This window comes from Rosa rugosa, chromosome 4 (genome assembly GCF_958449725.1).
Source record: "Rosa rugosa chromosome 4, drRosRugo1.1, whole genome shotgun sequence".
In the NCBI taxonomy this organism is placed as follows: Eukaryota; Viridiplantae; Streptophyta; class Magnoliopsida; order Rosales; family Rosaceae; genus Rosa; species Rosa rugosa.
In genome coordinates, this window is record NC_084823.1 from 35,241,873 (window position 1) to 35,256,545 (window position 14,673).

The following is a 14,673-nucleotide window of genomic DNA, read 5'->3' on the forward strand; positions in this document are numbered from 1 at the left end:
TATTGGTTATAAAAAGAAGTTTGTTAGTGATTAATTGGAAAAAAAACAAAAAAAAAGAAAGAAGGAAAAAGAGCTACTGTGCTTGTGTTTGATTTGTTGAGAAATAGGTAACTATAATTGGTTTTCAGTTTCTAGGGATATTGCTACTGTGCTTGTTTTTGATTTGTTCAGAAATAGCATTTGTTGATTGGTTTTGAGTTTGTTTAGAAATAGAAATCTATGCTTGTGTTTGATTTGTTGAGAAATACCTATTGTGATTGGTTTTCAGTTTGTTGAGAAACATCTATTGTGATCTTCATTTACAAGTTTGGTTTTGAGTTTATTGAGTCTATTTGATTCTGCAGGTTTTGGATGCATTTATAAGCTACTGTGCAGGTTTGATTCTGCAGGTTTTGGTGGTCTCTTTGATTCTGCAGGTTTTGGATGCATTTATAAGCTACTGTGCAGGTTTGATTCTGCAGGTTTTGGTTGTCTTTTTGCCTATTCTGCATTTATAAGCTACTGTGCAGGTTTGATTATGTAGGTTTTGGTTGTCTCTTTGATTCTGCAGGTTTTGGAAGACATTTTGGATCATTTCAAGATTATATGGTAGACTGAGGATCATAGTGAAGAAATTATGTAATGGTTTCAATTGTGGATACTCAATTGTTGCTGATTTGTAATGATTCCAGATGACTTGTAATGATTCCAGATGATTTGTAATGATTCCAGAAAATGAGGTGTGGAATGATGCAATGTTAGACTCAAAATGTTCCAATCTGGAACCATTTCATTCCTTCTATAATTCTGTAGAGTGTAGAGTACAACAGATGAAAAATAGCTTAGCAAGAGCAAAGCTCTGTGATTCCAGAAAATGCACATTACATTCACATGTTCTATACAAATTGAAGTCGTAAAGCTCTGTGTTCAATCCTTCGTTTCTTCTTCTTATGCCATTCAATCCTCTTGCATTCCACTGCAATGTCCTTTTTTTTTTCTCCCTCCAGTCCCCTTACTTTCATTTGGAGTTTGGACCTGTTCCTTACTCCACTTCCTACACTTTGCATTCATCTGTTTCTTTGTTAACATTTTCAACGTGGCCTCTTGGTCTTTACTACTATATCTTTAGTGAACATTTAAGTCTTCCTCGCTCATGATCCAACTGATCTCTAGCAACCGCAAACAGATTTTGTTTCCCTACAATGGATCAAACAAATCTTTTAAACATAATCATGAAAGAACACCTGCAAACAACATCCAATGATCGCCAAAAAAAAAAAAACATGACATTAGATAGAAAATAATGGAATTTTAGGGTAAACAATGAGGCACTGTGGAAGTATATCACCAAAACAAAAGGAACCAAATGCTCAATACAAAAAAGCTCATAATCATGCTGCAATCAGAGTAAGATTCATAAGTTAATCAAAGCTTCTTAGATAGTGGGTCAAAACACACATATATGAAAGCAAAGCCAAAATAAAAAATGAAATAACAATATTCTCGATATGATAATATACACAAAGTGAAAAAACACATAACGAAGAGACATAGCAGCAACATCATAATCCCAACAAAAACACCAAACAAAATTAAAGGAAGGCCTTCACCAATTGATTTTGTTCTCACAAATTGAAGGCCTTCACCAATTTTGCATCTGATCTCTTAGCAGGTAGCACCATGGAAGCCCAACTTTAGATAACCACTGCTTTTTTCTTTCTTTTCTTCCATGGCAGAGTTTTTGACCACTACCTAGTTCAGGGACAAAAAGAAAAAATAGAAGAAATGCTAAATTCACCACACAAAGAACAGCAGAATCACAATTATAGTATCAATCACTAAAACCGAACCAAAGAAAAAGCTCAATATATGAACAGTTATCTTCTTTCAATGCTTTTGTTTTGGCGGTGGGAGATTCGTTCAAATAGGTTCGGAATTGAACGATACCCAGAATAAAAGCATGCAAACAGAGCATGAAGCAGCAAACCCATATACAAACCCAATTATTCTTATTTTTTATCAACTAAATTGATGCCACCCCATTCAAAGACCAAAACTTTACAACATATTCCTCAAAACCCATCAGCCACATTCATCTCAAAAAGCAAACCCGACATAATCTCCACATTCATCAGCCACATTCATCTCAAAAAGCCACCTGTAGATGATTGCAAAAAAATCAGTAATCCCAAAAACAAAATCAGTAATCCCAAATCTTCAGTAATCCCAGAAAACTCAAAGCTTTACCTTATACGGCCACTTGGGGACCTTCATCGGGGTCTTCACCGGTGATGAGCTCCGTTGACCGCGTCATCCTCGAACCCAAACAGCAGCAGTGAGGAGGACTAAGGAGATGACGAGGTTCGGCGGGGACTAATATCAGGCGTCGCCGGGGGAATCACTCCGGCCATGTTAATGATTTTGGGTTCGTGCAACCTGAGATGAGTTTCTTGTCGTGGAGATGAGAAGACCTGGAGTTTGGGTGGAGAAAGAGAACCAGAGCTTTGGTTGCATCGACAAAACAGTGGAGACTCTACAGTGGGTTTGAGGCTTTAGGCTTCGACCCGCGATGGTTTCTAGTATTTGGAGAACTGAAGAGATTGTGGAGAGCTGATTTCGATCTGGTTCTGGTCTTCGATGAAACCAAAGTGGAGTCAGGTTTTGATCGTTCTGGAGCTTTAGGCTTCGACCCACGTTTTGGTTTTCAAGGACTTTGCATCTGAGCCGCTTGTTTTCATTTAAAGCAACGGACGGCCTTGATTGATCCATCCGCAACTTAACTATTGCAAGGACGTCCTCTTTGGAACCTTGCTGTATATATATATATATATATATATATATTATATATTTGTGTGTGTGCATATCTGGATACATGTCCAAATTTCTTAATGGCAGGGTAAAAAGAGTTGAGTAAATAGCTTGAAACTCATTTGTAAATCAATACTTGGGATGTTTTCTCGTCATGGTTGACCATCAACTCACTTTTGTTGCTTGACTAGACAAAATGAAATAATTCCTCAGCTTGTTGGAAGTGGAGATCAGAGATATCATACATGAAGCAGCAAAACCACATGTTAGGTTGGCTTGGTCATCCACCAATTCTTGTCTGCAAAGAAACCCTACACACCAGCTTAGAGTAGAACTGCGAGTCTGAAGCCGGGAAGATATCTCACTTCGAGTGGTCCCTGTCCTGTCTGTCAACTCAAGGAAGTAGCAGAACGACAGTTGCATATGTATCTGCTGGGGGATGAGTTATGTGAAGGACAAGACAATCCCATGTGATTTCGTGATTTGAAACAAGTTGGTGTCCCTCATCAGTGCCAACTTAACCACTCATTTTGTGTAGCACATCATGCTGCTGAGTCAAGATGAAGAGGCTATGGTTGGTCGTCAACTGAATCGATTCACCTCTTGCCTGAAGGGAAGCTTCTTTAACTCTGAAGCTGCTATGGAGCGGAATGCCACAAAATTCCTGAAGCAGACAAATAGCGACTCCATATGAATTCACAAAAACAATTCATCCGAATATCTCCATTCCATTTGAACTCAAAGACAGTGAAATTTTGTCTTCAATCCTATGTAAACTTATTTCTCCCAGCATCATATCCTGGGAATATATAATACAGTCCAATCCTTAACAACTGCATTATCTTATTTTGTATTCGACCATTGCCAGTATATGCTAAATGAAAGCATACTTTTACAACATAGTTTTAAACCATGACTTAGTTCACACCATTTTGACATCCAGTCATCCAAAATTAATCTGTTAGTATCCTTTCTCGCTAAAATATATCTGCAGAAAGAGATTTCAAGCTGTACGTTATCCTGATTGCTTACACTCATGATTTATATTACATGGCTTACCTTCTTCAAAATCAAGTAAATAGGACTGCTTACAGGTATGAGTAAGCTTGATTTAGAATGATGAATACAAAGAAGATAAGTGCAACAAGATGACTGCCTGGAAGGAAGCAGGGGACAAAGATACTAGGGAAATTTTTGAAAGGATAATGCAATCTCCTATTGTTCTTAACTTGCAGCTTTGGTGCAACTGATAATTGAAGATTCTTGGTAGAAATTTTTCAAATGGCAGAGAAAAACATGGAGCACATCAAAATCGATCAGGATTCAACAATGTTCCTAATCTACGGTTTTTGAATGAATAGCTTCATATTGATGTCCAGAATTCAAAAAAGATTGAAAAGTCGACCAAGTGAACTTCAGCTACTTCTCCTGACATTTTAATGAACATGAATACTAACAAGGATAGCAAAGAAAACAAGAGTTCAGGGTCAACATGCTTTGAAGCATTCGTGCTACCCCACTAGACAAAAGCAAAAAAACAAACTTACAATTATAAGCTAAAACTAGGCAAATTGTGATAAGCACTAGACAAGGGTTTTTGCTGAACCAACTCTAACCAGTGCATTGTGATTTCACAACTCGCTGAGTCAGGAGGAGATGATTGATCATCCACTGAATCGACACACATCTTGTACAGACAATTGGTGACATTATATGAACTCTCTAAACTATTGGTTCAGAGACTCCAATAAAAAAATAAAATAAAAAATCAAAAGACAGCTTAAATTAGGGAACATAACATTCAGAGATTCAAGAAAATACTAAAATGTGGCTCTTCTAAATCAGACACTTGAAGTAATAGACAAGGGTACCTTGTCCAATTATAAACAGATTCGAAAGTTCACGATAACAACATGTGCATAGAGGGGGTTGTGGTTTATAAAGAAAACGGGTTACCCGAGTTAGAAGGAAATAAGTAGAGGTAAGTTACCCACAATGTCAAAAAATACCAACCATCATAAACTAATAACAAAGTCGATGTAGTTCAGGCAGAAACAAAGATGCGTTATCTGAGTTTTGTTCTTCAAGCCCAAGAACTAAACTAGATGTAAGGAATACTCCATCAAACAGCTGGTGAACTTCGAATCAATGAAGGAATGAAAAAAAAATAATAATAATAAAGTAACAATGTCTCGGAGGCATTTCATCAAACAGGTGGTGGACAATGTCTCAATTTTTCATGTGCATTCATAAATACTGGATGATTGGGTCGGTGATCGTTCAAAAAATCCCAGAACTCAAACAGAAAGGAAGAAAAACGAAGACCCAGAACGCAAACTGGAACCAAAAGAGAAGGAGATGCAGAAAGAGGAGGTGGATTTGGGAAAAAAAATTTGGACCATTTCTCGATTTATGCGTGTCATCCTTGCGCAGGGACCATGCTAATCTTCTCTGTATCGTTCCAATTTTATCGGATGTCCCCGAAGGGACGAGCTTGCATGCAAGCTCTGCATATGAACAGACTCACCTCGTCGCTGTTTCTCGATGTGGGACTTGCAAAACAGATTTTTCAAAAGCTCACGTGTCCTCTCTCAGTTGGTTTTAAACTTTTAACCAAGATTTAAAAACTAACAAAGTTTGACTGCTTATGGCACCTATCTAAGTTAATATTTTTTGAATAATCTTTACACGAACTTGAAGATCATGTTACAAGGTTTTATTCCATGTAATAGGATGTATTTTAATTCAACTTTTATGAAATAAAAATCAAGCTTAAAGAGAGCTGGTAGTTAAGGAGGATGTACGTAGATGAATAATGCAGCTCGATCTCGTGTCTTGCAATCTTTTCATTCACTGGCACACACAAGCTTAGGTTTCATTCATTGGTTGGTTTTAGTTTTTGGGTCCAAGTATATATCTTGATGGAAAACCAGACGGGTTCTGACTTTTGTTATTTTCATGATTTTCTTATCAGGAGTCAATATTCCTAGTCTCCAGTAATGATCTTACTCAAATTTCTAGATTAAAATAAAATCTATCTACTTTTCTCTTTGCTTCTGTAGTCTGGAGATCATATACGAAACTCACACAAGCTGCATATTCTTTAGGGTTGCTAGGTCCTAATTATATAAGCGACACACTAATTATCAAACAAGGCCACAAGCTAGCTACGTACCAACTTAGTTGAATCAGTGTTGGTGGATTGATATGTATTTCGATCACTTGCATGCTGTCTCGTTTTCGTATCTGTTAAATATTGAGAATGGTTCAGAAAACATACTTGATACTTCTACACAATCAAAAACCTAAATTTGAACTAAACAATCTAAGATAGAGCAGATCATAAAATATTTAGGACACTCACATTTAAGCTAGTTGTTCCCTATAACCAAAAGCAAGCGTAAGAAGAATTTTACATTAAGAGGAGAAAAACTAAATCTGGGTACCATGTGGCTAGAAGTACGGTCACCTGCAAGCCCATGCTTTTGTCAAGACTTTCATTTGGAGGCTAGGCTAGTGAGAGATACTTTACCCATGCACCACCAGAGAAGCTTCAGCCAAGAAGGTACAGTTAAATGAGTACTTTTGTCCTTTTTGCTGTTGTGCGCTGGAGACTAGCATACATGTATTCAAGAACTGTCCTATCATTGCATGTTTTGTATTCAAGAATTGTCCTATCATTGTCCAATATAGGGTTTAGGGTTTATGGATGCTTTTGTATTCAAGAATTGTCCTTCTTACTCGGATTTGTGTAGTAAGGTTTTAAAAAAATGACAACTGTGTAATTTTGTCGTTTTTGACAATCAGTAAATATCATTACTCGGAACTTACGCTAATGTCATATCATTGCATGCTTTTGTATTCAAGAATTGTCTTATCATTGTCCTATCATTGCATGCTTTTGTATTCAAGAATTGTCCTATCATTGCAAGTCCTATCGTCGCAATGAATTGTCCTATCACAGTAGTGTAAGTTCCGGTTGGTTTACTTCTTATTCGAATTGTCCTATCATTCGCCGATGATATTTACTGATTGTCAAAAGTGACGAAATTACACAGTTGTCACTTTTTTAATGTGCGACACAATTGGTTCCTCGCATATTACAAATTGTGAGACACACAAATATGTTACCAAAAACTATATGCGAGACTTTGTATTTGTTACTATTTTTAATACACAAGGCTTCGCATATTCCATCTGCGGGGCTTGAATGATTGTCGCATTTAAAATATGCGACACAATTTGTTCCTCGCATATGATATCTTGCGAGACACGTAAGTGTGTTACAGAATGATATATGCGACACTTTCTGTTTGTGACAATTTCTAATATACGAGACTTCATTTACATTGCATATTCCGTCTGCGAGGCTTATATGTTTGATCAAAAATTTATATGCAAGACTTTTTTTGTTGCAAAAAATAACTGTGAGGTTTCATTTTTGTTGCATATATTAATACGTGACAGATATGTATTTGTTGTAGAAAATTATATGCAAGATTTCTTGTTTATCTCCTATAATTTCATCGATGAACTAATTGCACAGCATATTGAACAAGCAACAACCATGTAATTTTGTCACTTTTGACAATCAGTAAAACACATTAGGTGACAACTGGTTGTGACAACCCAAAATCGTTACATTTTCAATTAAGCGAGAAACTATTGTTTGTTGCAAATGATTATAGACGAGGTTAGGTTGGGTTAGGTTGTTTGTCTCATTTAATAATAAGCGGAATGTGAAAAATGGATACATATTTCTTGCTCAAATTTAATTATTTATTTAAAAAATTTAAAATAATTCCAATATTTGAAACAAAAACTTCATTAATAATATTTATCTGCAAATAATAATACTCGAAGACTTATTAAATCATAAATCAAATAAAGTCTACAAATATTCTACTAAAAAATAATAATAGCTAATAAAAGAGGAAAAAAATAATTTACCAACACTAACTAAAACCTAAACTAATTATTACTCAAATTAAACTTCGTAAATTTCATCATCTTCATGTTCCAAATTGTCTGCATTGTTTGACACTATCTTCATCTCTTGGCTCTCCTTAAGGCATGTTAAATGAAAGGCACAGCTCCGCCACGATTCATACTCTTTTGTTTCTTCGGCTAGTTGAATTCTTGTTGCATTTATCCTTTATAAATAATGTGAAGTCAAATATATACTCTAAGATTTTTAATCCAAGCATAAAACTGAAAAAACATAACAAAAATATTTTGGAGAAAAAAAAAATGAAGGTGTAGAGAATACGTACATACAATATACTTTGGATTGGTGTAGAGTTTATCACATAGCCATTGCCATTCCTCTCTCGACCTCACACCCCATAGATCTAGTGGAGGAAGTGTGGCTCGTCCCTGAGCAGGTGTTCCACATTTTCGATGGTGATCATGCAACTTCCACTTGAATTGAGTATATGCCAAGCGCATCTTGATTCACAAAATTCACAATTTTCGGATGTTATATTTCGACATCAATTGTACCTAATCAAGATTCAAATAATCCAAATATATTAGGAACACAATATTAACTTTACATTGAACGAATTTAACTAAATAACTTACCGTTAATCCTTCAAAAATCAAAATCATTCAAGAAAATATAAGAAATCGGAAACACAAACCATCACAATACAGACTCAACCTTATACAGACGAAGATTGAACGAAGAGATCGAGTAGTCAACTGTTCTAATCAACAGAGCCAACCTCCCTTTTATATTGTCTTCCGTATCTTTTGGTTTAAGAAGAGTCATAATTAGAACTCCTCTCTCGCCTCTTAGGATCCCGCCTACTTTTCCTGCTTGTGTGAGAGAAAATGGGAAGAATAGCTGGAAGATTTCTGCACCTGTTTGAGATGAGAACGGCAAGAAGTTCTTATATTTTGGGTTCTTTTGCTTTTTAACGAAGTTATAGATAATAGAGAAAATATAGGAAAAAAATATTAGATTTAAAAGATTTAGGAAACGATAATCAAAACCATAATTATATATCAATCAAGGAAACGATAATTGTGATTAAGGAATCACAACCATAATTAACTTCTATATACAAAAAAAAAAAAAAAAAGAAGCAATATCTGTTCAAGTAAATCCGGAATATGTGTCTGGCCAAAAATCTAGGTTACTTAACCTAGTTGTAACAGGGTTTAGAATTAGAGACATTCTCGGAGATATCCGATCAATTGTACGATTATCTTTCCTTGTACAACTCTGATTCTATGTCTTGTAATCCTCTATATAAAGAGACCCCTATTATCAATGAAAGCACGACTCAATTCTCTCCCAATTTTGGTTTTCCTTAAACACGTTATCAGCACGAACCCCTAACCTGAAACCCTAAATTCGTAGCCTTCAAACCCTAGCCACCACCGCCACATATATTGAAGCCCTCAATCCCAGGATTCTAGAACCGGCGGAGGAACTACAGGAACCGGCCAAAAAACCACCGAACCGGACACCGGAAGTATTGAACCAGCCCTCCAAGAAGAAAAAAAGGGGATCCCTACACCGGTTCACCACCTTGTGGACCTTCGATTGCTACCAAATTTTTCCAGTAGCAGCTCTTCGATACCAGGTGTCACGCCCCGAATTTTGAATAACCAATTCAAATCCGAAACATGAATAAACAATTAATACAAATAACGTTCTGAATTTTTTTCTCACAAACAAACACACCACTCGCCACTCAACACAAAAACTCGAAAACCTCGAGTTAATTATTACAATTCACTCTTACAAAGTAAAATTGCAAAGCTCTAAATGAGCATAACAAACCTCACAATATAATGCTGTAATTCACATAACACTACTCTAAGCAGCCCGATCACCGTCCTGGTTCTCCTGACCTGTAGGATTTCCCGCTACACAATTTGAATAGTGTACCGGGAGTTGCAACAACACAAAACCCGGTAAGCTTTTTACAGCCAGTATGAGTAAACAAGAAAGAACTGTTGATTTTAAATTACAATTCTTATAACTCAACAACACAACCAACAATCTCAACATCCACGACGCAAACGTCAAACCCATTCAATATCACCACTTTGGTCCTATCTCACAACACTATCACCACTTGGGTCCCATCCCATAACACGTTAGAGCTCTAACTGCCTCGTTACCTCTGACACCTTGGCCTAGGGTCAAGCAACGGCAAAAATACTTCGGTTAACACTATAACCGTCGCGCTTTGGACATCCCCGTCCTCAGCACCATATACTTCGGTTAATAATAAACCGTCGCGCTTTGGACATCCCCGTCCTCAGCACACAACTTCGGTTAATAATAAACCGTCGCACCTTGGACATCCCCGTCCTCAGTACACAAACACTCCGGTTATCCTTAACCGTCGAACTTCGGACACCTCATCCTCAGAACCCTACATTCTCTGACTCTATACATCCTCCAATGTAAATCATGAATATTAACAAGAACTCATCAATCATGTTCATCACATATAAATATGGTAAGTCACATGTCAATTTATAATAATTTAATCATCTCAATTTCACACTCTTCAATGTCACGCCATTCACATATAATCACGTAAATATATATATACGTAATTATCCGCTCAGGGATAATCACTAATACCAACTATAGTTCACACAAGAAAATCGTGAAATTCATTTTGTATAATTAAAATCATTTTACTTACCTATGGACCGTAATTGATCAAGTCCATATGATTTTAAAACAAATATTTATTCCATAAATATTTTCACGCAATTACGACAAAATAAGGTAATTAAATTTATTCGGTTCGTAATATGAACCACGTGAGGTTTACTCACCTCGATAATCCCGCTGCGTCTTCAATTCAGCTCAAAATACGATCCACAATCGTCCACCAACTCAAACCGTCAATAACCTAATCCAATAATGATCTTAACTTAGCCAACAACTCATAAATGTAATTAAACGACGATCCAACGGTCAGATCTGAATATAATGATGATCCAACGGTCGGATTCAAATTAAACGATGATCCAACGGTCGGATCTGAATTTAATGATGATCCAACGGTCGGATCCTCACGGATCGCCCTTAGGATCATCCTCCAAAATTATCACGAAGATCCAACGGTCAGATCTTCCTGAATCGCCCTTACTAACATCTCCACAAAATTATATGAAAATCCGACGGTCGGATTCTCACGAATCGCCTTCCGAATAACTATTTCTCAATTATACGAAGATCCAACGGTCGGATCTTCGCCCGTGACCTCACAAAGTCATCGGGACAGTCATACGATCAACATACTAAAATTTGAAGTAAAACCGATGGTCTGATCTTCACAGATCGTAAACCGAAGATAAAACGTAAAAACCGTAAATAGTAACGTAAAAACGTAAATCCACTATTTATCAACTTTTTCTAACATGACCATGTTATATATCAAAACGCTCGTAAGGATGCGTAGATCATCACCTAGATAATAAAAACTCAAAATATGGTCGAATACGCCGCCACAAGCGGCGGTCAGTGGGCGGTCAACGGCGGTCAACGCGGCGGTCAACCACCTCCGATGCAAAAGTCGTCAACTACAAACTTGTTCAAAATGACGAGTTGATCCACTTTCATAACTAGCATGAAGTCTGAAAACGAAAGGAAGTGGTCGGAAATTACCTAGAACAGTCGAGGTGGCCGGAAAATTTCCAGAATCCGGCGAAATTTGCAGAATCCGGCAAGGCTTGATTTCGACGTCAAAACTTCAATTTCAGGCTTCGATTCCTTCTAGAGAGTTGTTAAGAAACTCAAGACGAACGCATTGGTTCAAGAATCACAGAAAAATATGGTCTGTAGCTCGAGATATACCGATCGAAAGCTTCGGTGGTCGGAAAATTTGCAGAATTTTGCAAAATCCGGCGAGGGCTCCGATCGACGTAAAAACTTCAATTTCAGGCCTCGATGCCTTCTGGAAAGTTGTTCAGATCCTCACTCTGAGTTCACCAGTTCAAGAAACACTCAAAACAACATCCTGTAGCGCGAGATATGTCGATCGAAGCTTTGGTTTTCGATTTGATCGGGTCTGGCTTCCAGCCGCCACCACGAGTAGCGCCGCCGTGCAAGGCCACTTCTGGGAGCTTCAGGACGTTGAGGTGAGCTTGTGGATGGAGTTTGGTGAGGAGTGGTGAATGGTAACTTGAGATATCAAGCTTGAAATCAAAACGGGGGTAAACCGGCCTCGTGCTCCACCGCCGTGTACGGCCCACGAGACGGCGAAAGGCTGTTACCGGCAGCTGCGAAAGGAAGAGGCGAAGCTGTGGAACGTGGTCTGGGTCGATTCGAAGGCCTGTGGAGCGAGAACAAGCTTGGAGAAGGAATGCTCTGTTTTGGTTGCTGGTTTCGGCAGAGAGGGAGAGAGTGAGAGATTTTCTTTCTTTTCTTCTGGAGCTGGTACACCACCATCTATCAACATGTAGAGTAAAATACAACTAGTGTCGCACTACCTCTCTTAATGCTTGAAACACAAAGAGCACACCTCAATTTTTTTAAACAAAGTATTTGCCACTATAAATTTGTGATAAAACCAGAAAATTCAATAACTAGTAAGTGGAAGATGAGGTTATTACAATCTACCCCCCTTAAAGGAATTTCGTCCCGAAATTCAAGTACTCAACTCCCCAAAGAGCTGTGGATACTTCACTCTCATGTCAGACTCTAACTCCCATGATGCATCGCCCTCGTCATGATGACTCCACAGCACCTTCACAAGATTAACCTCCTTCCTACGAAGCTTCTTCGTAGACCTATCTAAGATACGAACAGGTTCAACCACAAAGGTTACATCCGTGTTTACCTCAATCGTACCATGATCAATTACATGGGACTCATCTCGGACGTACTTCCTGAGCATAGACACATGAAAGACATTGTGTACACCAGACATGCTAACTGGTAAGGCAAGACGATATGCCACTTTCCCAACCCTTTCTAGAATCTCAAAGGGTCCAACATACCTTGGTGCGAGTTTTCCCTTCTTGCCAAATCTCATTACGCCTTTCATAGGTGAGACCTTCAAGAACACGTAATCACCCGTCTTGAACTCAACTGGTCTTCTCTTTAAGTCTGCATAACTCTTCTGTCTACTTTGTGCTATTTGGATCCTATCCCGAATAGTAGTGATCTTCTCTGTAGTCTCCAGAACAAGTGCAGGACCAAAGAGTCCCTTCTCCCCTACTTCTGTCCAACAGATAGGAGTTCTACATGGCCTACCATAAAGAGCCTCATACGGGGCCATGCCGATGCTGGCGTGATAACTGTTGTTGTAGGCAAACTCTATCAATGGTAGGTGATCCGCCCAACTTCCCTTAAAGTCCATCACACAAGCTCTAAGCATATCCTCCATCACCTGATTCACTCTCTCAGTTTGCCCATCTGTCTGTGGATGAAATGCGGTGCTCATAGCTAAAGCTGTGCCCAATGCCTTATGGAATCTACGCCAAAATTCTGAAGTGAAACGAGCATCCCGATCAGAAACAATTGTAACAGGCACACCATGCAGCCTTACTATCTCATTCACGTACAACTTACACAACGCATCCCCTGAGTAAGTTTTTGCCACAGGAAGGAAGTGTGCAGACTTCGTCAATCGGTCCACAATCACCCAAATTGAGTCATAACCTTGCCTGGACCTAGGCAATCCAGTCACAAAGTCCATGGAGATATCTTCCCATTTCCACACCGGAATCGGTAATGGTTGTAGCATCCCTGCAGGCCTCTGATGTTCTGCCTTCACTCGCTGACATGTAAGACACTTCGACACATGTTCCGCCACATCCCTCTTCATTCCATACCACCAAAATTGTCTTCGTAGGTCCATATACATTTTAGTACCACCTGGATGTATCGTGTATCGAGATCTATGAGCTTCCCGCATGACCTCCTCCTTGAGGTTATCAACACTTGGAACATACAATCTTCCTCGAAATCTCAACCCCCCATCTGCTCTAGTAGCCCACTCAGAAGGGCCCTCCACATCAGGATTAGCAGTCATCTCTGCAATCCTCGCCTGGGCAAACTCATCAAGTGTCTGCCCCTGAATGATCCTGGAAATCAAGGTAGACTGTAAGGTCATACTACCGAGAAAGATTTCATGTCCACCTCTTGTGGGCATAAGATCAAATTCGGATGCAGCTTCCAACATGAGCCACTCCTGTACCATAAGCGATGCCATGATTACTCGGGGCTTCCTACTCAAAGCATCTGCCACTACATTGGCCTTTCCAGGATGATACTCCAAAGTGAAATCATAGTCTTTGATGAGCTCCATCCATCTCCTCTGCCTCATGTTCAACTCCTTTTGGGAGAATAGATATTTCAGACTCTTATGATCTGAAAAGAGTTCAAACTTCTCACCATACAGATAGTGTCTCCAAATTTTCAAGGCAAACACCACTGCAGCTAGCTCTAGATCATGAGTGGGGTAATTCCGCTCATGAACCTTCAGTTGTCTAGAGCCATAAGCAACAACACAACCATTCTGCATCAACACACACCCCAAACCCTGATGAGATGCATCACTGTAGATAACTAAACCACCTCTGCTAGTAGGAATAGTCAACACTGGTGCCGTAGTCAACCGGGTTTTCAGCTCGTTGAAAGCCTTCTCACACTCATCCGTCCATACAAACTGAGTGTCCTTCCGTGTCAACTTAGTCAAAGCTGAAGCGATACTAGAAAACCCCTCAATGAAGCGCCTGTAGTAACCTGCTAATCCGAGGAAGCTACGGATCTCTGTAACAGTAGTGGGGCGACTCCAACTCATCACCGCTTCAACCTTCGAAGGGTCCACAGAAACTCCATCCTTCGAAACTACGTGACCAAGGAACTTGACTTCCTTCTGCCAAAAATCGCACTTCTCGAGT

General features: G+C 38.8%; 1 non-coding gene across 1 annotated transcript; it reads right to left on the reverse strand.

The window, feature by feature from the left end:
• Positions 1-5,174: 5,174 nt before the first annotated feature.
• Positions 5,175-5,277, reverse strand: LOC133707617 (U6 spliceosomal RNA). The gene has a single exon (XR_009845229.1). It is a non-coding gene; the product is annotated as a U6 spliceosomal RNA (small nuclear RNA).
• Between the last annotated feature and the right edge of the window lie 9,396 nt (positions 5,278-14,673).